We start from the raw sequence: 23,169 nt of genomic DNA, 5'->3' as shown, positions 1-23,169 counted from the left end.
GTGTAGAGGAATTTGCATCTTTGATTATTCCCAGAAAAGTCTGATAGCAGTGGTGTGTGACTCCTGATGCTAGGACCACACACAAAGTGTGTGATGGTGGTTATCCCCTTTCTTGGAGAATGATATAGAGCTCGGTGAAGAGTTTTAGGAAGTCCTATTTCTCTCTGTTATTATCTTGATGTCCTGGAGGATCTATCATACATGAAATAGGACATGTGGTCTCAGTGAATGGATGAATGAAAAATTGCAGAATTTGGTGTCAAAGAGATCTGAATGTAAAACCCAGCTCAACTACATTCTCATTGGGGGAGCTCAGGCCAGTTATTTTACCTTCTGAGACAGCTTCTTCCTTTAGAAGATATTTTTTTTAAGTAAAAAAAAAAAACAGCACTATTTCACAGATTTGTTATAACAATTAAATAAAATAGGGACAATAACAGTACCTACTGCAAAGTAATCATTTTAAAAGTTCATTGAAATACCTGCCCATTTCTCTTGTCACTTTAAGGTTTTCCACTTTAAATCTACATTATTGGCTTAATTCTGATAAAAACTGCTCTCCACTTAATTCTCTTTTGAAGCAGTTCTGGAAAGATTAAAGTTGACACTATTCCTGGCTGCATGCAATTTTGACTGTCCAGTCAATTAGCAGCCAGTTCCAATCGTATATAAATGTTGCTCATAGTTATCTGTTGGGTTCTCTAACCCCAGCGGGTGAATATAATTCTTCCTTCAAAATGCAACAAGCATTCTTTATGTGATGAGATACTAATGCTCAGTTTTTTTCCAATGAGTGGAACTGTGATTGCCCTTCATGGATGAAATGTTTTACAGAGTTATATTCGGCTTCCAGCATGTTGTTAGAAAACAAACTATTTAACTTTCCTTTGGAGTCCGGCCTCTGAAGGGTCAAGGAGGTCGGTAATTATGGGTATATAGGATAGTGGATGGCTCTAGGAGAGTTAAGCGGTGAGGGAAAACCAAGCCTTTCAGCTCCAGGTCACCACTTCTAATATATACCAGGTCAGCAGTGATCGAAGGTGTGAGGGAAGGTTTATGTCAAAAAAGCATCTCCTGAAACTACATCCTCTGCACAGAAGCCACAACTAAATCGACATGGAAAAACAACCATCATCTTATCCTTATAGTTTGCTAGCCACAATCAGGGTGAAGACAATTCCACAGGAATCCCTCTGGCTTCCCAGGGACATATTCCACAGGATGGCTAGGGTGGTGCTTGATAAAAGGACTCAAGTGTGTTTGATCTAACATGTGGGCAGTGAAGTCTGTCTACTTAATGAAGACATTGCTACCAAATGTCCGTACATTATACCTTACACTTTAGTTAACACTCGATGTTAAATTGCCCAGCCTTATTTCCACAATTGTCCATAATTTGAAGACACTTGGGTAAAATTTCTTTTTCCCTCTGTGCTTTCCAGGACTAGGCACTATTCCAGGCTTCAGCACCTCATTTTCTAAGGAAAAATGGTAACTGTTTCTCTTGTCATGTTTTCTCCATAGATTTGGAGGTTTTGTACAATTTTGGAATTCCAGTGATTATTGACACTACATAACAATACACTTGATGACAATGTAACAAATAGAGCTCTTTTCCAATTGGAAATATTTTAGTGTTAAGAAGCAGGCATTCTTTCATGAAAAGGACATTGAAGATCAGCAGTCCTGAACTTGAATCCCTACTCAATATTCATTATCATATATATTTAGAAACTTGATGCAAATTACTTAAGTTTTCCAAACCTCAATTTTCTTCATTTGTCAAATGATCATTAGTAAAATCAGTCCTATAGGGACATTGTAAGAATTTAATAAATACCATCTATAAAGTGTTTGTTAAAAAGCATATTTCATAAAAGATATCCAATAAATGTCAATCTCTTCCATTAGTAAATATAGAAATCGCTAAAATATTTTTGCAGCTTTATTGTGTATGGATCCATTTAAATGCCAAAGGCATTATATCAGTGGTTTTGAGGTTTAGATAGGCAGGCCAACTAAAATGGGTGGAATCTATCAGGTGAGGAAAATGTCTTCTCATTTGAGAACCACAAAATAGAGAGGTTAAATGAAGCACAATTAGAAACTGAGGGAAAACAGTTTGCTAGGTTAGCCAAGACTGACTTGTTGTGAATGACTGGCAAAATTATAATAGCTTTTATATTTCACATACATGTGCCAAATTTCTTTTTTTAATAATTTTTTTATTATGTTATGTTAGTCACCACAGAGTACCTCATTAGTTTTTGATGTAGTGATCCATGATTCATTGTTTGCGTATAGCACCCAGTGCTCCATGCAGTATGTGCCCTCCTTAATACCCATCATCATTTCATCAATAATCAAGTGCATAAAAGCAACAAATAATGATTGGTTAATTCTCAGGAATTCATATCGTCAGGAACCATCCCAGGATAGTGGGTATCTTGGAGATACCAAGTTGTACCATGGTACCACCAGTAGTGGTGCCCTGTTGCGTGGCCTGAATGAGCCATTTAACTTTTCTGTGACTAACGTGTTAGATTACATACATAATATTCAAAATCTTTTCTAGCTATAAATCTATCTGAATATTTATTATTATTCATGGGAAAGATAATCAATTATAATTTCGCTACTTGCTCTACTGTATTTCTTTTGTTGTGATTCACTTAGAATTAATTTATATCATATTCTAAACAGCAATTCATTCATGCAAAGGTATTATAGTTGAGTTGTCTCACGCTGCATCATTTGTTTCGTTATTAACATTGCCTAGTAATTTTCAGTTTCAGAAATGCATACTATTAATAGTGACATAGTAATAGAAGAGCACAGCTCGGTGTTCCAATGCCAGGTTGATTTTATAGCACAGACAATAAGATTAGTGCTCACCTGACAAGTAAGCCCAATAAATTTTGACAAGAAAGTCACTAAGAATAAATACATGCCCCCATATTTATTCAGTTCTGACTCTAAATACATTTTTAAAGAATACAGAACATTTTCCTTGACAACATCCTTGACGTTTTAGCTACTAGTTTATAAATCATATAGGGAATTTGACAGTTACAATATTAAAGTGCCTGTGTAGCTTGTAGAGATGGAACATCCAAACCAACCTTGAAACTAAAGAAAGATAATAGTTATATGAAATGGCATTATTGTAATTTATTGGAACATTTTTCCCAGTATATAGGAAACATCCAGAATCAATCAGGCAAGAAACAGAACTTGTTCTCACTCAGTGACTTAGATAAATATTTCCCCTTCCTTTTGGTTTAGTTTAGGTATTTCAATTAATTGAACACAACTTACTATTTTTGGAAGTAGGATGATATTGGCTAACATAAATTCATTCATTAAATCAAACTGTATTAAGCATCTATATGTAAAAGAATCTATACTAGGTGCTTAAGTATATTCTAATATAAATTAGACATAATTCCTTAACCTGAAGGAATTTAGTGTCCAGTATTGACAAACACATATACCATTAATGGACTTTTAGATTTATAGTAGATGGTACATATACCATCCACTTCTCACACATTGGTTACCCACACTCGTACACACAAATACTTCCTAAAAATATATATTTCCAGAGTGGGTTGTACAGTGCTATCCCAACACCAAGAGATAAATTACCATTGTGATAAACTTGTATAATCTCATCTCTGTTGTCATTGATTTGTATAAGATTAGGTATGTGTTCCTATATAAGAGAAAAATCTGCTGAGGTAACCTGCTCCTATTAAGTCAGAAACTATGAAGAGTTTGAGATTTTTGCCTACTTCCAAGCTAACAAGTTATTCTGCCACATTTTGTATACATTTTCTGATAGAAAAGCATAAGACTTCTGGGCAAAGAAATATGTCCCATAGTAATCATGTCAAATGAAGCAGACAGAGACACACCTTGCACCAGTTCCCCCATTCCACCACCCACAGGGCAAGGCGACCAGAGGTTTACATGCATAGGCAGTTAGTTGCATCACAAGAGAGGAAGTCTAAAACTTTGAGACTTGGAGCTTCTGTAGGACAGTCAATCTGCCCATGCTCATCAGTAGATAAAGAGAGACCTTATCTTTAGTCTGGACTGTGAATAGATCCTGTCTGGAAAGGGTAGGTGAATGACTCTAGGTTAATACCTTGTTATAGGGGTACCTGGGTGGCTCAGTCATTAAGCATCTGCCTTCAGCTCGGGTCATGATCCCAGGGTCCTGGGATCGAGCCCCGCATCGGGCTCCATGCTCCGTGGGAAGCCTGCTTCTCCCTCTCCCACTCCCCCTGCTTGTGTTCCTTCTCTCATTCTGTCTCTGTCAAATAAATAAATAAAATCTTAAAAAAAAATACCTTGTTATATAAGCAAATGTGTCCAGATAAGAGCAAGAGGGTGGTGTCTGTGAGGCTGTAGCTTGCAAAACCTTTGCTGTTCAAACATGCCTTTTGTGCAGAAGGTCTGGATATTGCAGACCTGAAATCTTCATAGAGAACTGTCTCTCAGCCATTTCCAATCTTGCATAAAAAGACAAAGCCTTCCAGGATAAGGGTCTTTTATTCCTTTTCTCTTTTTTTCTTTCTGGCAATTGCACATAATCCTGGAGATGAAAACACCATTTGGTGACCATGTTAGCAAAAAGCATGTTGGCAAACATCAACACACTAGAGGTAATAGAAAAGAAAAATAAAAAGAGGTTGAAAACCTCACTGTGTTGCTAAGCATCTGAATTAATGGACAAACTGTCTGCCTTTGGATTTAATGTTATGTGAGGAAAACAAACTCCTATTCGTTTAAGGCATGTTAATTTCAGTTTCCTGTTACTTGTAACCAAAAGCACTCCTCAATCATGTGCAGGAGATTCCTGAATGAACAAGCATCTCATCTACCCTGAGCAAACCTGTGCTAGACTGTGTAGTAGTCCTGGGTACAGTATGTTAATGGAACACATAGAACATGATTCATATGAATTCTATCATTTTATCCTCAAAACCTTTGGAGGTATAGAATTTCCCTGTTTTCCAGTTGAGACAACTCAGGCTTAGCAAGATTAGGTAACAGGACTTGGAGGAAGAGAAAACAGGCGAACATGACAAGTCCATCTTTTTACCCACTCAACTACGGGCAGGAATCTCCCACTTCCTTGACAGTTTACAGAAGAACTGAGTTCATCCTCCTCAAACAGCCACCCAGGCTCCAAGCTTTCTTGTAACATACCCCTTAAAAAATACCCTTCTCAGGGCACCTGGGTGGCTCAGTCGGTTAAGCATCTGCCTTTGGCTCAGGTCATGATCCCAAAGTCCTGGGATCGAGTCCCCACATCAGGCTCCCTGCTCAGTGGAAAGCCTGCTTCTCCCTCTCCCTGTGCCCACCCCCCTGCCCCTTCTCTCTCTCTCTCAAATAAATAAATAAAATCTTTAAAAAAAACTACCCTTCTCTGTGGTAGTGCCTCCAGACTCTCTTTTCTTCTAAGTAGTACTTTAGTTATTACTCCAATGCACTGGCCTTGGACTATTTACCTCCTCCAGGTAATATATGCAGAAAAGAGTCATCTTGAGGCAGTGCCATTGGTTGGAACATTGGACTGGTGGTGGATAGATGCTCAAGGTGACAATAAATTCACCGGACCCATGCAGCCATTCTTTGACTTTGTGTAGACAAATCTGTTGGTTCTTATGCACTGAGAGGAGGATTGAATAACCATAAGGGTTAAACTGTCTCTGAATAATTTGATTTCCTGCAGGAAAAAAATCTTATTACAACAAGTACCTAATCTCTATATTATATAAAGCTTTCCAAATCCCACTAGACTAATGGCTCATAAATTTCAAATATTTCTCAACATAACAAAATGTCAGTGAAACGAGAATTAATCCCCTCAAGTTATGCATTGGTTAAACCAATATAGCAGAAGATGAGTTGAATGCTGGGAATGTTCTGGTTTGCTGGGATGTATGATTGAGGTGACATAAATGAGCAATAGCATTAGATATTAGTGATGTTACCTGATGGCTGTCTTGGTTATCCAGCCAACTGCCACGAATCAATTAAATCTGGCGCATTCAACTAGAACGATGTGGGTGGTTTTATCAGTTTTTTTTTTTTTCTGTTTTTTTGTTTGTTTGTTTTTTTAAAGTAGGCTTCACATCCAATGTGGAGCCCAGTAGGGGGCTTGAACTCACAACCCAGAGATGGAGACCTGAGCAGAGATCAAGAGCCAGATGCTTAACTGACTGAGCCACCCAGGCGCCCCAAGAACTGTGTTTTTATAAGAACCTTTTATGCTTATTTGTTTTGTTTTGTTCTAATTTTCATTGTGAACCAATAATTTTATAAAATGCAATAAATATGAAGATCAAAATTCAAAAACATACAAATAATAAGTTCCCTAATTTTTAATATTAGTGTCAATAGACAAATTCCAATAAAAGTAGAACAAACATATCATAGGAAAAAAGAATATAATTTAAATACCATAAGCCTTGTTATTTAAAGTAGGCATCTGGGCAATTAACAGAAAGAATTGCTATTGCACAAAACTTTTTGTCATCCTACAATCATAATTAACCAGAAGTTATGAAGGAAGTACTAACTTTCATATTAAACACCTATATATATATATGTATATAATCTGAATAAACACTATGTATATCAATATTTGATGTGACAAATGAACTTGCTTCTTGCTAAATATTCTAAGTTAGATTGACGACAAAGATGTTTCTGTAATAATGTTTATAAGTCCCTTTTATTTTGTTTTAAAAGCATCTATTCTAGAGAATTCAGTCTCACAGACATATATTGATGGAAGATAAGAAAAGATTTTTAAAGTAACGAGTAAGCTCAAGATACCCATATTTAACTTTCATACAACAAAAAAGCAAGTGATTCTGTGTTTTAAAATTTCATTTTTATTCCTACATCAGCAGCCTTTTCTAATAATTTATTCTGTAAATTTTTGGTTAAATTTAAATTATTTTTTGATGAAAACAAATGGATTCTGGTTTTTATACACTTGTTAGCTACAGTTGATATACTCACCTGAAAATACCACATAAGACCTCCAACTGTGTGTAACCTCTACAGAGTTTGTGCTACAAGCATCTTACAGGGAAAGATCTCCAGCACCTGAACTCATCTATATTTATTCAAGGAACAAGTCCACTGATCACATGTTGTATGTCTTAGTAATATCAAATTGCTATAAAAGTTTCTATAGTTAAGAATCTGTTCCTTGCTTTGACTTCCTCTCTCTCATTTTTTCCCCTTTGCTTGTTTGTTTTGTTTCTTAAGTTCTTTACATGAGTGAGATCATATGGTATTCGACTTTCTCTGACTTACTTCACTTAGCATTATACTCTCTAGCTCCACCTATGCTGTTGGAATCTGATGGTCACCAGAAGGGAGATGGGTGGGGGAATGGCTGAAACAAGTGATGGGGACTAAGGAGTGCACTTGTTGTGATGAACACAAGGTGATGGGTGGAACTATTAAATTACTTTATTGTACACCTGAAACTAATATAACACTGTATATTTACTAATTGGAATTAAAATAAAACGAAGTAAAAAAAAGTTTCTAAATTCTTATCTTAAAGCTGGTATTTATTGTTTCAGCAGACCACATCCAGATGCACATTGCACACTAAAATCACTTAACTAAAGAAAACAATGGTCTGGCAAGAACCCTCTCAGAAATGCAAAACAGGTAGGCTGTTACTTAAAACCAATAGTCTATTTTTTTTTTGCAAACACCCGCCCCTTTCTTCCATGGGAAGCATCTCTCCTTTTTTCTTGCTCCAATTATTCTTATCCCATCAAAACTGTTTATTTTATTTCCACTAGTGTCTTAAAATGTAAGCATTTGATGAGGGATGATGTATTTCAGCAGAGGGGAAGGCTTGAACCAATGACATTTATTTATTTATAGACCACTAGGTGGCAGCAGACAGGATAGGCATAATTTGGACTAACCAGTCTTTCTCACTGGGTAAAGCCATCTTGGTTTTGACAGGGGCTGCCAGGAAAAAGCCCCTTTGTAGTCACCCTGGAGAACATTTTAGGGTGGGTTTTTTTTGTTTTGTTTTGTTTTTGTTTTTTTGATGCAAGATAAGAAAGCTACTTTCTCGTTGTTGTTTTTCTTGGTCTATTTTTCTCTCTACAATTAATTTTGTCCTTCTAAATGCTCTAGGTGGGATTTCAGACAACCTATTGCAGAATTTGAGACCTTTATATCCTGTGACCTTTAATGCTGGCTAGGTAATTGAATTGGTTGGGGGCTCCATAAAACCGGCTGTGCAAAATGAGTAAGTTCTTCTTTTATTTCTTTATCTTGCAAGTTATAGAGTTACACTGCCCATATCACCACAGGGTTTATAACATCCTATGGCACGTCTTATTCTTTTAACTACTAACACCAGCTTTGAGTTACTTGAGTAGCTTAACTCAAGGCAAATTGATATATAACTCTTGGGTTTTGGTATAATTTTTATTTCATTACATATTAGGCTCATTTAAAATGAATTTTCAACCCCTGCAGTTCTAAGATGCAATATTGAGAGTCCTGGCAGATGGGAAAAGCACAGATTTCAAAAACAAAGCCAAACACCCTGGCTGGCAAATATTTGGAATCTTGAGGACTTCACCCTGACTAACACAGAATTTATCCCTTTGGAATCTTCTCTCTGACTATTGTTTGTTTTATTTGGAGCACTTTGGGCTGTTCTCAAGTTGATATCATTGATCCTAATTAGCCTTGGCCTCAGAAGTCGAGCTGGTTGGAAAGGAAGGTGGGCCAAGTTATACTCTCCTTTATTCCTTCAGGAGTCCCTCATGTTCCGCAGCAGCTCCATAAGTCCAACCTTTTCCTCTTTATTTCTGTTTTTCAAAGTGTTATAGTATTTAAAAGTCAATCTCATTATGTGACAGAATGTACATTGCTCAAAGTAGCAAATCCTACAGCTCATGATGAACCAGTGTTTTACTTCTTTTTGTTTCAAGGTTAAAAATGCACAGTGAAGAAGATATTTGCATTCATTTTCATGAACACAACCCTGGAATAAATTACTGCGTATCTATGAAGTGCAGATGGGACTCCTGGCTTCAAAAGGTCCTTAGAATCCTTCTCTGGAAGCAAATAAATTGTACTTACTTTACATATGATTATTTCACACAGGGCATTGAATGAAAATATTAGTTACAAAGGTATTATAATTTAATGTTTCCATATTTACTGAGTATATAATTTTAGTCTTCACAGGAGCAGTTAATAATTCTGAGTAAGTGCTAATATCTGCATATTATGTGAACTATTTAGTTTCAATCATAACAAGTTCGCTTTATGAAGGACTATCAATACGAGAGACTTGAGAGGGCAAACTCAATTATGGAAGTGCATGATATTCTTAAATGAAGCATTCAAAGAGTAGGTTCTTCTCTCTTATGTCTCAGCAAACCTACTAAACCAAAGTCCATGTGAAGTTCTCTATTTATCCAGAATTTCACACCTCCAAAATACTAAGCAATATAGAACATGAAGACATTGGTACAGTACAAAGTACAAGTGATAAAATGTACAAAGAAGTAAGTGATAAAATGAAAGAATGGTCCCTATTAGAGTAGGTCAGAAAAAGCAAAAGGGAAAATTCATTGATGTTCAAAATTAAATCTCCCAGGCTAGAGATTGATAACTTAGGGCTTCAATTAAAATGTTTTTTACCCCTATGCTTCTTTAATGTTTGCCACTCTACCCATATTAACAATTAGCCCTAGGAATTTTTAATCAATGTTAATGGGAGGAAACGAGGAGTTGTATTACAGAAATTTTTATCCTTCTTCCTTTAGAACCACAAGGTCCAAAAGGTTCTGTGGCTGAAGTGAGTAACTATAGGAACATTAGCAAAACACAATGAAGTGAGATAGTATGTGATAAAGGGAAATTCCTTAGGAGAGGATGCCAGTAAGCGAACATACCAGACATCAACTCTTCTGTGTAATGAACAAGGAGAATTAACAAGCAATTATAAAATAAGGAATTCCATCCACTAACCCATAATTTTACAAATATCTTTTTGAATTACAAAAAAATGGTCCATTATTAAGTCAATTAATAACTGGATGATTCATTAGTTAACTCGTAGTGAAAACCTCAGGTCAAATTAGATTATGCTTTTATTTGCAAGTAACTATGTGAGAGACAAGATATTCAGGTTGGATGACAACCTTATGACTATCAATTCAAGCACTGTCATTATGCAGATAGGGATGTTCAGGGTATTCCATAGCTAAATTTTTAAGTAATAGCAGAGATAGAACAAAACCACCAATCTATGACTCTTCTAGTACTCTTTTCTCTGCATTTTGCCTTCTCTTTAAGTTTCTGTTATCCAACAAAATTGAAATGATGACTAACTCATGGGCTTCTCTCTTAATCACCACTGATTTCTCTCAACAATGATTTAGATGCAAGAAAACAAAGGAGAAAAAGAAATGGCCATTAAGCATTTATTGCATACAGATATTGTACTAGATACTTTCACATACTTTACATCATAAAATAATTACACTACCCTGTAAGTTATGTTTCCTCCAATTTTGTTTATTACTGGAGAAACAGAGACTCAGTAAAATTAAAGCACATTGCTCAAGATTATATGGGTAGTAAATATTGCATCTGGTATTCAATTTAACGTCTGATTGACTTCAAGATGAATCCACTTTCCACTAAAAAAAAAGGTTTGGGTGTGTGCTGGGGAGTGGGGGGAAGTAGGTAAATCATAGGATCAGGCTTTGGACATTGATCTGGAATTTAAAACACTATTTCATGGTTCATCCAAAGATAAATGTGCTCAGTCATAAGGTGGGGCTAGAATGCATTGCAACCTGACTTCATCCCATGTCCACAGTCCATAGAGAACCAAAAACATCTAGGTGTGTGGGTCTCAGGTTGAGGGAAAGGTAGAAATTATTTTGGTCAAAATCCCTAACCAAACATGTATTAAAAACCATGCAAACAGTTACATTTCTTTCCTGCATATTTGTCTAACCTGAGTCTATAATGACTATATATCAATAGTAGACCCCTGGTATTTTGCCTTTTGTGCACTACTATTGCCCTTGTCAGATTAAATCATTATAAAGATAATTGTCTTCATGTGTTTAAAACAGTGAAACATCTAATGGCATTTGGGGAACTGGAAAGTCATCTGTGTGTTTCCTCTCACGGTCTCTAATAACTTGGGCCAAAGGAGACTACAGAGGAACTATACTAGGATCACCAGCTCCAATCGACCACACTTGTTTTCTCTTTTGAAAGTAATTTTTTAATCTTAAAAGTCATTCAGTAGATTTCAAGATGCCGGGATGTAACAATGTGAAAATTACATCTCCTGGATATAGCCGTATCTTTCAGGTGGATTGAATGGCTGACAGTGTGTGCAGTTTAACTGCTCTTATTGTCAAAGTAATGGCAGAGAAAAATAACAAGTCAATTAAAAATGGTACAAGTAATTGGTTATAATAATTTTCTACTTTTTCTAGATTAAAAGTGCCAAGATTGTTAGTACTCTCTTTATATTTTGTAATAAGATATTTCATCCAGCAAATTTGAAGACAGAGGATAAAATTAAAGACTAAAAACTGTACAGAAAAATGGAAGTGGAAAATAAGAAAAAAGCCCTCATGCTTAACAAATGCAGTGGAAGATGAATCAAAGAGAAGTGCTACTTTATTTACAAACTCACTGACTTTTTAAACTGTCTATGCCTGATGGAGGCACTGGCTTAAAAGACAGTCTCTAGAAATGTTAAAATAAATGTTTTATAGACAAATAATATTTCAGACAAAAGAAAAAAGTGAGCTTCAAAATTATGGTCCTAAATTTTGATACATACAAAAAACAAAACTTATTTTGCCAAATTGAGATCTTGATATTTCTACCAAAGGGAAAACCAGAGGGTAAATGGAAAATGAATTTGAAAGTTTATTTGTTTATTTAATTTGGGGAGAGGGGGAGTAGCAGAGGGAGAGAGAGAATGTTAAGCAGATTCTACACCCAGCGCAGGGCCAGATGCAGGGCTGGATCTCATGACCCTGAGATCATGACCGGAGCCGAAATCAAGAGTCAAATGCTTAACTGATGGAGCCACCGAGGTGTCCTGAAAATGAATTTGATCTAGGATAGTATTTTTAGTGCATCTATTAAAATCCATTGTGCATTAGAATGACAGAAGTCAGACACATTTAAAGCAAACTCCAAAATATAATTTAATTAGCTGGCATATGTTAAAGTGTTGACTCAAATTTGTTCCTGCAGTTGTTCTTACAGAAAGATTTCTATTTTAATAGCATCTGCAGTAATAAGCCTTGGACTCTAAAGATGATCTCTTAGTTTGCAAATCTTTACTTCAGTTATTTATTTTACTATTGTTAACCAAATTCAGTTCACAAAGTTGGTAAATATATGCAATTTGTGTCACAAATGATTTGTAAATATTAGGAATGTGTGTTGCAAGAGAATGCCTTTTAAACAGCCAGGAGGATAGCCCATTTTATGAGAAATTTTCTCATTTTTTTATATTACCACTACAAGTTGTAAAGACAGTATTAATTTTGATAAGAATATTGTAGAACTACTAAATTGAAGTCAACATTGTGTTGGCTTTGCAGTTTTAAAGAACATCTGCTATTAAGCTAGGAAGAGACATGTTCCTTATATGAGCAATTTTTGCAAACATAGGCAAAATCTATTATTTGTCCTTCCATGGACCGGCCCATTGGTTAAGTGTCTGAGTCTGTATATATGGTTGTGAATCTTATCTTTTTTGCCCCAGAGCCATGCACACATACCCATTACCTGTAAATAATATTTATACTAGCTTTATACTAGTATAAATAATAATTATACTAATAATTAAAACTAATTAACATACTAATTATACTAATACTAATAATTATACTAATAAATAATAATTATACTAGTTTTATGGTTTAGTTCTCATGTTTGTTTGTATTGTTTTTAGTGGAGAAATAGGTAAAAATGGAAGCAGAAAAAATTTTAAAAGACTGTGTTTCAGGGCGCCTGGGTGGCTCAGTCAGTTAAGTGTCTGCCTTCAGCTCAGGTCATGATCCCAGCGTCCTGGGATCAGGCCCTGCATCAGGCTCCCTGCTCTGCAGGAAGCCTGCTTCTCCCTCGCCCACTCCCCCTGCTTGTGTTCCCTCTCTCACTGTCTCTCTCTCTCTCCCTCTGTCAAATAAATAAATAAATCTTAAAAAAAAAAAAGCCTCCATTGCCATGGACTAACCATTAAAAGCAATTCTACTAAGGGCTCAGAACAAAAGAAGAGTTGTAGAGAAAACCTCAATCTTGTCAGGGAATAAGTAGATTTTCTCAGCAGTCATGAACAGAATGTTGGTAGGAAGATAGATGGTTAAGACCATTCTAATGGGGTCTCAAATGAAAATATGGAACATATTGTTGGAAACTGAAGGAGAGGCAATTCTTGTTATAAAGTGGCAATGAGCTTGGCTGAATTTTGTTTGTGTCCTAATGTTTTGTGGAAGGTAGAACTTGTAAGCAATGCAACTGAATATTTGGCTGAGGAAATTTCTGAGCGAAGTATAGAAAAAGCTGCCTGGTTCCTCTTGAATGCTTATCATAAAATGTGAGCAGAGATAAATAATTTAAAGACAGAATTATTAATAAAAAAAGGAAACAGAACTTAAAATTTGGGGAAAAATTCAGCCTATACATATTGCAAAAAATGAGAAAGCATGTTTGGAAGAAAACACTAAGAATGTGACCAAGTGACCCTATGATAAGGAAATTAGTGTGGGTATAAAGATAAAGTCATATGATCATATCTAGTAAACGCAGAAAAAGCATTTGACAAAATATTTTCATGATAAAAAACTCTCAATGAGTTGTATATGCAGTAAAAGGGATGTACCGCAACATAGTAAGAGAATATAGATGACAAGCCCACAGCTAACATCATACTCAAAGGTGAAAGGTTTCAAGCTTTTTCTCTAAGATCAGGATCAAGGAAAGCATGTCCACTCTCACCACTCCTGTTCAACACGGTACTGGAAGTCCTAGCTAAGCAATTAGGAAAAAAAAAAAAAAAAAAGACATCCAAATCATAAAGGAAGAAGTAAAACTGTCTGTTTGTAAATGATATGCTCTCATATATAGAAATTCCTAAAGACTGAACCAAAACCTAATAAATAAATGTAGCTAATTATAAAATAAAAAAATCAACATACAGAAATCAGTTGCATTTTTATACATTAATAATGAAATATTTGAAAAGAAAATAATTCCATTTACAATAGCATCAAAAACAATAAAATATTTAAGAATAAATTTAACCAAGGAGGTAAAAGATCTGGTCACTGAAAACTATTAAGACATTGATTAAAGAGATTGAAGAAGACACAAATAAATGGACAGATACCCCATGTTTATGAATTGGAAGAATTAATATTATTAGAATGTCCATTCTTTCCAAAGCCATCTGTCTACAGAGTCAATGTACTCCTTATCAAAATCCAGCAGCATTTTTTAAAGAAAGAGAAAAAAAATCCTAAAATTTGTATGGAACCACAAGAGAATAGACAAAGGAACAGTCAAAGGATTCCTGAGAGAGAACAAACCCAGAAATATCACAATTCCTGACTTCATACTGTATTATAAAGCTATAGTAATTGAAATGGTATGGTACTGGCATAAAAATGGAACAGAATTGATAACCCGTATATGCGTGGGTTTCCCTCTGGCTATGGAAACCCACACATATACAGTCAGCTAGTATTTGACAGTGGAGTCAAGAATATTCAGTGCAAAAAGGATAGTCTCTTCAATAACTGGTGTTTGGAAAACTGGATAATTACACATGGAAGAATAAAATTTGACCCCTATCTTACACCACTCACAAATATTAACTAGAAATGAATTAAAAACTTAAACTTAAAAACTTAAAATTCCTAGAAGAAATGATAGGGGAAAAGCTCCTTGACATTGGTTTGGCAACATTCTTTTTGGGTATGACACCAAACGCACAAACAACAACAAAAGCAAAAATATGTAAGTGAGACTGCATCAAACTAAAAACTTTTGCACAGTGAACAATCAACAAAATGAAAAGGCAACCTATGAAATGGAAGAACATATTTGCAGTCAATATATCTAAAAAGGGGTTAACACTCAAAATATATAAAGAACTTATACAAATCAATAATTAAAAATGGGCAAATGTTCTGAGTAGACATTTTTCCAAAGAAAACATACAGATGGCCAAGAGGCACATGAAAAGATGTTCAACATTACTAATAATCAGGGAAATGAAATTCAAACCACAATGAGATATTACCTCAAACATGTTAGAATGGATATTGTCAAAAGACATGAGGTAACAAGTATTCGTGAGGGTATGAGAAACGAACACCCTCATACATTTTTGGTGAGAGTGTAAATTGGTGCAGCCACTATATAAAACAGTATGGAGGTTCCCTCAAAATATTAAAATAGAGGGGCACCTGGCTGACTCAGTCGTAGAGCATGCGACTCTTGATCTCAGGGTCGTGAGTTCAAGCCCCATGCTGGGCATAGATATAACTTAAAAAAATTAAAAATAGAATGACCATAAGATTCAACAATCTCACTTCTGGGTATATATCCAAAGGAAATGAAATCAGAATCCCAAAGAGATATCTGCACTCCAATATGCATTGCAGCATTATTCAAAATAGCTAAAATATGGATACAACTTATAAGTGTCCATGTCAGGATGAATGATAGATATATATATAATAGAATATTATTCATCCATGAGAAAGAAGGTAGTTTTGTCATTGGTGACAACATGGATGGACCCTGAGGGCATTATGCTAAGTGAAAAAGGCAGACAGAGAAAGGCAAATACTGTATGCTATCACTTCCATGTAGAATCTAAAAAAGCCAAACCCACAGAAACAGAGAATGGTGGTTGCCAGGGACTGGGGGTGGGGGAAATGGGGAGTTGTTGGCAGGCTACAAACTTTCCACTATAAGGTAAATTAGTTCTGGGAATCAAATGCACAGCATGATCACTATGGCTAACAATACTGTATTTTATACTTGAAAGTTGCTAAGAAAATAGATCTTAAACATTCTTTTCTTAAAAGATTTTATTTATTTGAGAGAGAGAGAGTGTTGGGGGGAGGGTAGAAGGGGAGGAAGTTCTAAGCGGACTCCACATTGAGCACAGAGCCCCATGCAGGGCTTGAGCTCATGACCCTGAGATCACGACCTGAGCCAAAACTGAGTCAGCCACCCAACCAACTGCGCCACCCAGGCGACCTGACCTTAAACATTCTCACCTCAAAATGTGTACATATAATTATATGAGATGATAGAGGTGTCATCTAATTCTATTGTGGTAATTATTACACAACGTTTTAAGTATATAGAATTATCACATGGGACACTTTGAACTTATGCAACATTATATATTGATTATATTTCAGTAAAACTGGAAGATACAATATGAGTCCAAGAGAAATCAGGAGAAAGGAAGGAAGGATCTTCTGAGCCATGAACAATGAGCAACTGGGGAGCCTTTCCCAGAGAGAACAAAATCAGGGTCTGCTCAAATAGCACCTACCATCAGTCACCAGGGTAGAGGATACTTGCCACCTCTGTCCAGACAATTTCAGAAGTTCTATGGGCCAGTGACTAACCACTATGGGTGTCACACTCTTTCCGTCTCTGAATCTGAATGTTTCTTACAGCAATCCCATACTCATTCTCCCATGATTTAATGTAATTTTCCTTTTTAGTCCATAAATCACTGGATAAAGAGGAGCCACATCCTCACCTAATGTAAAGACAACTGCATATCAAACCAAAGATCCTGTACTTTGAGACTGACACTATGACTAGATAGGGATTTTGAACTGTCTTCCTTGGGGTGGGAACAAGTGTATTTCTGCATGTGGGAAAGAGAGTGAAACAAATACCTGGAGAACAGAGGGTGGCCTGATGTGGTCACTATCCAGTTCATCAAATATTCCAAGTTCTCCTTCTGGGAAAATGGTAAAGTAGCATGCCCCTGCTCTCTTGGAGTCAGATATGGCTAAAGGGCTAGTTTCATCCAATGATGTGTGAGCAGAGGTCTTACAATGCTCTAGATGGTGGCTGCTCCTTAGTCTGGGGCACTATGTGGACGCAAGCAGAGTAGAGCCCAGATGACTATGTTGCACGTGGTCTGACACTAATGAAAAACATCTGTGTTTCAAGCCACTAAAATGTTTAAGGCTGAGCTTTCTTGTCAGCATCATCTAGCCTATCCTGATGGATATAAAAAGTTAAAATTTTTTTTAATTCAGAGACTTTATTTTCTTATGGCAGTTTTAGATTTACGTAAAAACTGAACAGAAAGTACAGAGTTCCCATATAGCACCCTGACTCCTGCCCTCCCATGGTTTCCCCTACTACCATTTTGCAATAATGTGGTACATTTGTTATAGTCAATGAGTCAATGTTGATACACTATTATTAACTGAAGTCCATAGTTTACATTAGAGTCCATACTTTCTGTTGTACATTCTATGGATTTTGATAAATGTATGACCTATATTCACCATTACAGTATCATACAGAACAGTTTCACTGCCCTAAAAATCTCCTGTGCTCTACCTGTTCATCCTTCCTCACAACCCTTAGCAACCACACCAATCTTTTTTATCTCATCAAAATAAAACAAAAGGTTTCCAAGATTACCAATAAATTATGTCTTCTTGCATAACAGATTAATAATTATGAACATTAGCTTATTTCTTAAATCAAAGGATATGTAAATATTTTGTCACCTCTATTTTTACTAAATTGGCATTCATAATTAAATGTTTCATTGTATTTGGAAAAACATTATTTGTTCAGCACATTTAATCAATGTACTCCTTTTTATGCTTTTATTATACCTTGCTTCATTTTTCTATTCCTAATGCACACCCCCTCCCCCTGGAGTCGTCCTCATTATTTCTGACAATATTGTAAATGTCTCCTAGCTTCTTGTCACCTTTTTCCTCTCTCTAAACAATCATCTCAATTATTGCCAGCATATTCCCTAATGTATAATTCTGATAATTTCTTTCACCTTAGCAAAAATCATTAATGATGCTCCATTCTTTGCTGAATAAAGTCCAATGACAGGGCCCCCTACCCCATCACCAGTAGTACCTAAGTCAAAAGAGCTTATGTTCCCTGAGTTGTTACTACATCCTCCTGCCTTTGCTTGCATAGAACTGCCTTTCATCTTACTTCTCTGTTTTAGCTTAACATTTTGTGTTGTATCCATAATGCATTCATACAAAAACTACACAAAGTGCTCACACACACACACACACACACACACACACACACACACACACACACAACTTTAAAAATAGAAAGAGATGTGATCACTTGGGTATCCATAATATGAGTCATGGAAGAGGATACTACTGCACATCAGAAGCCCTACTAAATGTCATCACTGGTCTGAGTTTTGTGTTAATCATTTTTTCATTTTGTTTTTGTTGTTAGTTTTATCCCATAGTTACTCATTTTCAAGCTATAATGCCTGGTAATGCATTTTCAAATTTTATATAAACTATGGAAGTATAGAATTTGTTCTATAGCACCTTGCTTCTTTCACTCAGTAGTATGTGAAATTCATTCATGTATTTAGATTGAGCTCTAGATCATTTGTTTCCATTGCTTGGTGGTATTTTCTGAACACTAGTTGACACCTTAAAATGGGTATTAGGTGCCATTCAGTAGGCATAGACATATGTGGACTTAAAAATTCCAAAAACAAGATCCAGACCTGGGAATCACTGACGTATAATAAGACATTAAAAGCCAAGGGCAATAGAAAAGATTGCCTGGGGATGGTGCACATAGTGTGAAGAGAAGAAGAGTTTATTCCGTTGCCAGGAAACACCAACAATTATGTGAAGAAACAGAAAAATAATCATGGCAAAGAGCTTTAGCAGGGAAGAAGGACTATGAAGAGATAGGGGTATAAAGGAGGTCCACAATAAGGGGTCAGTAGGGAAAATAAGTCAAGATGAGTTGAGTAGCAACAAGAAAAAATGAAACTTTAAAAATATTAGAAGGAGGGGTGCCTGGGTGGCTCAGTTGATTAAGCATCTGCCTTTGGCTCAGGTCATGATCTCAGGGTCCTGGGATGGAGCCCCATGTCGGACTCCCTGCTCAGTGGGGAGTCTGCTTCTCCCTCTCCCCCTGCTGCTCTCACTGCCACCCCACATATTCTGTGTGTGTGTGTGTGTGTCTCAAATAAGTAAATAAAATCTTTTTAAAAACTTTAAAAATATATTAGAAGGTAACAGGAATATTAGAATGAAACAGGAACAATAAGTTTTTCTAAAGATAGGTTATAAGCCCATTTTGTTTAGGAGTAGGAGAGAAAGTTAAAAAGTGGTTTTGCTGGTAATTGTATGAGTAATTAAGTGTCTGGGCTCAAATATTGATTCAAGAAGTAGACAGCAAAATAAAATCACTACACATTTAATAAAAAATTCCAGATTTAACAAGATATTTAATATCAATAGGATTGAATATCCAAGACAACATTAAAGTCCGGTAAAACAGTGTCTGTTTCCTGGAATACTAGACAATATAGAATCTTTGTAAATTATAAATTTAGGTATGACCAAATATCTTTTTGCCATAGACTGATTTTTTTTTCTTGGGTCTTTATTCATTTGGGAATCATGAGAGAAAACTTTGAAATGTTTACTGACTCCAAGCAAAAACAAAAACCCCAATAATGTGTTGGTGGAGAAGTGAACTAAGCAAAAAACTGATGTAATTTTTGAATTGGCAGAGACTTAGGGAATGATGTCCCTGGAGTGATGGTGACAGCCTAATTCCAGCAGGTTGAGGAGTGAAGAAAACGAAAAGCAAAAACAAGAAGAGATAACTTTTTTTTTTTTCAAGTAGCTTGGCTGTAAGGAGAGGGAGAAATATAAAGTAATAACTGGAATGTGACATCCATGAAGTAGAAGATTTTTTTCAAGATAGAAAAGCCTGAAGCACACTTATGCGCTAAGGGAAAGACCATTAGAAACCAGAGGCCATTGTGATGAGGGTAAAGTTAGAGGCATCAGCTTTATTTAGGCAGAAAGTACAATACAAAATTAATTCTGAAAGACTAAAAATCTCATGGATTATTACTTATTGTCTTTTTCTGGGGACTGTCTTCTTACAATCCCATTCTGATTTCTTCTAATTTCATACTGAATAGTCACTATGTTTTCATTGATCCGATTCAGTGATCTTTTTCTGCCTTTTCTATTTTTAAAGCAGCTTTATTGAATTATGATTTACAGAAATAAAATCCACTAATTATACTGCACAAGTTGTTGAGTTTTGACAAATGCACATAGTTGTGTAACCACACAGTAGTCATACAATGATACAGAACATTTTCAGGCCCTCTGCAATCAGTCTCCTCTATTTGCTCTCCGCCCTGGGCAATCTCTGACCTGCTTTTTAATCCCTACAGTTTTCCTTTTAGAGAATTGCATAAAAATTAACTCTGGCAGTATGTAGGCTATGTCTCTCACATCTGGCTTCTTTCACTTTGCATAGTGGCATGTGTCAGTAGTTTGTTCTTCTTATTTTTACGTAGTATGCCATCAAATAAATGTGCTATAATATGTTTAACCTGTTGAAGGACATTTGGTTTGCTTCTGGTTAATAAAGCTGCTATTAACATTCAAATCCAAATATTTGTATGAACATATATTGCCATTTATCTTAGAAACATATCTAGAAGTAAAATTGCTGGTTTATATGTTGTCTAATTTTATAAGAAAGCAAAAAACTATTTTACCATTCTGCATGTCCATCCATAATTTATGAGAATCCTGGATGTTCCACATTCTCCCCAACACTTATTTTTTTATCATAATTTTAACCTTTCTAGTTGTCACATATCATTGTGGTTTTTTAATTTGTATTTCCCTAATAACTAATGATGTTGGACATCTTTCCATGTGCTTATTTTCCATTCATATATCTTCTTTGGTAAAGCATTCAAATCTTTTAACCACTTCTTTATCAGGATGTATTGGTAGAATATTAGTAACTAGAGACTTTATTCATATTTTACCAGCATTTATAATGAACTCCCTTATGCCTGTACATATGTATGTATGTGTATAGTTCTATGTGATGTTACCACATGTATAGATCTATGTAACTAACCCCCACCACAATCAAGATACAGAATGTTTCATCACCCCAAGTGAATCCTTTCATGCTACCCCTTCCTAGTATTACCTCTGCAATTCTGGCAATAAACAATGACTTTTGAAGAATAAAAGGTTTTAGTTTATCAATTAGATTACAGTTTATGTTTCTTACATTTTAGAACACGTTTACCTAACCCAGAGTTACTAAGTTACTACAATTTTCTCCTAGGTTTTTTACTTGAAGTCTTCTCCTTATAACACTTACTTGATCCATTTCAAGTTAAATTTCTCTCTCTCTAGAGATCTTGCACATATTTTTTAAGTTTATCTTTAAGTATTTTATAATTTTTATGCTATTGAAAAGTGCATTCTTTTAAATTTCAATTTCATATAGGGACAGGAAATTTTCCGGCAGCACTATGTTGTTCCAGACATTCTGAAATAGTTTCTTGTCATCTGCAATGGGTTGAATGGTGTCCCTTCAAATCCATGTCCACCCAGAAACTTAGAATATAACCTTATTTGGAATAAGTGTTTTTGCAAATGTAATTAAGGTAAGGATATGGAGATGAGATCATCCAGGATTATCTTGGTGGGCCCTAAATCCAAGGATGAGTGTCTTATAAGAGACAGAATTGGAGACACAGAGATACACAGAGGGAGAAACCCATGTAATGATAGAGATTGGAGCTATATAACCACAAGCCAAGGAACACCAAGCATTGCTGGGACACACTCTCCCTTACAATATCCAGAAAGAATCGACTCTGCAAACTCCTTAATTTCAGACTTTTGCTCTTCAGAACTGTGAGAGAATAAATTTCTGTTATTTTAAGTCACTCAATTTGCAATAATTTGATTTGGCAGCCCTGAAAACTAATCCATGGTCTAACTGTGGGGGTAATTTCCTAATGAAGACCAAAATCAAGATTACTGAGAGATGAGAGTAGACAAGGCTTCTTTTAAGTCACAATAAAATAAATATTATGAGAACACAATAGAAAACTCACAGTTACGTAGTATAAAAATTATCCAAATCACCTCTATCGAATTTATGAGGAGAATTTTTATAACCTTGGGATATCGCTTCATTGTGAAGTTATTTACTCATTTGAAATATCCTCCAGGACTCCCTCTTTTCCACAGCGAATCTGGAATAACTTTCCCATTTCAGTGAAGTTGGTTTTCCTGTCCCCCATCTCTAATTACAAGTTTTCTCAGGTTTGAAACAAATGATACCTAAATCAAAGTCAAGACTACATTGTTACAATACCAGCATCACCTTGTCCTGTTATAACATTCTTTATCAGTGCTCATTAAGTTAGTTGAACACCTGCCTGCTGAAAATAATTAAATCATTCTTTATAAGGGTTGTTACTGAAACTACATGATAATTATGAAAGTTAGTTTGTTAATAGTGCTATAAAAAGGTAAAACTTATCAATGTATTATTAAAAGTTGACACTGAATCCTAGCTTTTTCCAGTTATCCTATTGCTGGATCTCCCCTTCCGCATTGCATAAAACCAGAGGAGACAAGATGCCAATACAGGCTTAAACATCACCATTACCTATAAACCACACAAATCAATATGTGGGCAAAAATTTAATCAGTTATTTCCAGGCCACCAAACTATAATTGCAAAGTAGTAATAGAATAGTTATCTGCAGCTCAGATTTTCTGAACTCTGTCCTCTGTACCAAAAAAAAAGAGAGAGAGAGAGAGAAAAGGATAGAAAATTAAAGTTTACAATGGTCAAAATCTACAACTCTCACAACACCATATGTTGGTGAGGATGTGGAGCAACAGGAACTCTCATCCATTGCTGGTGGGAAAGCAAAATGGTACAGCCACTTTGGAAGACAGTTTGGTGGTTTCATACAAAACTAAACTTATTCTTACAAAACCATCCAGCAATCTTGCTCCTTGG

Source organism: Callorhinus ursinus, unplaced genomic scaffold, assembly GCF_003265705.2.
Source record: "Callorhinus ursinus isolate GAN/ISIS: 27379988/994484 unplaced genomic scaffold, GSC_fseal_2.0 scaffold3, whole genome shotgun sequence".
Lineage (NCBI taxonomy): Eukaryota > Metazoa > Chordata > Mammalia > Carnivora > Otariidae > Callorhinus > Callorhinus ursinus.
This window is presented reverse-complemented; position numbering follows the sequence as displayed.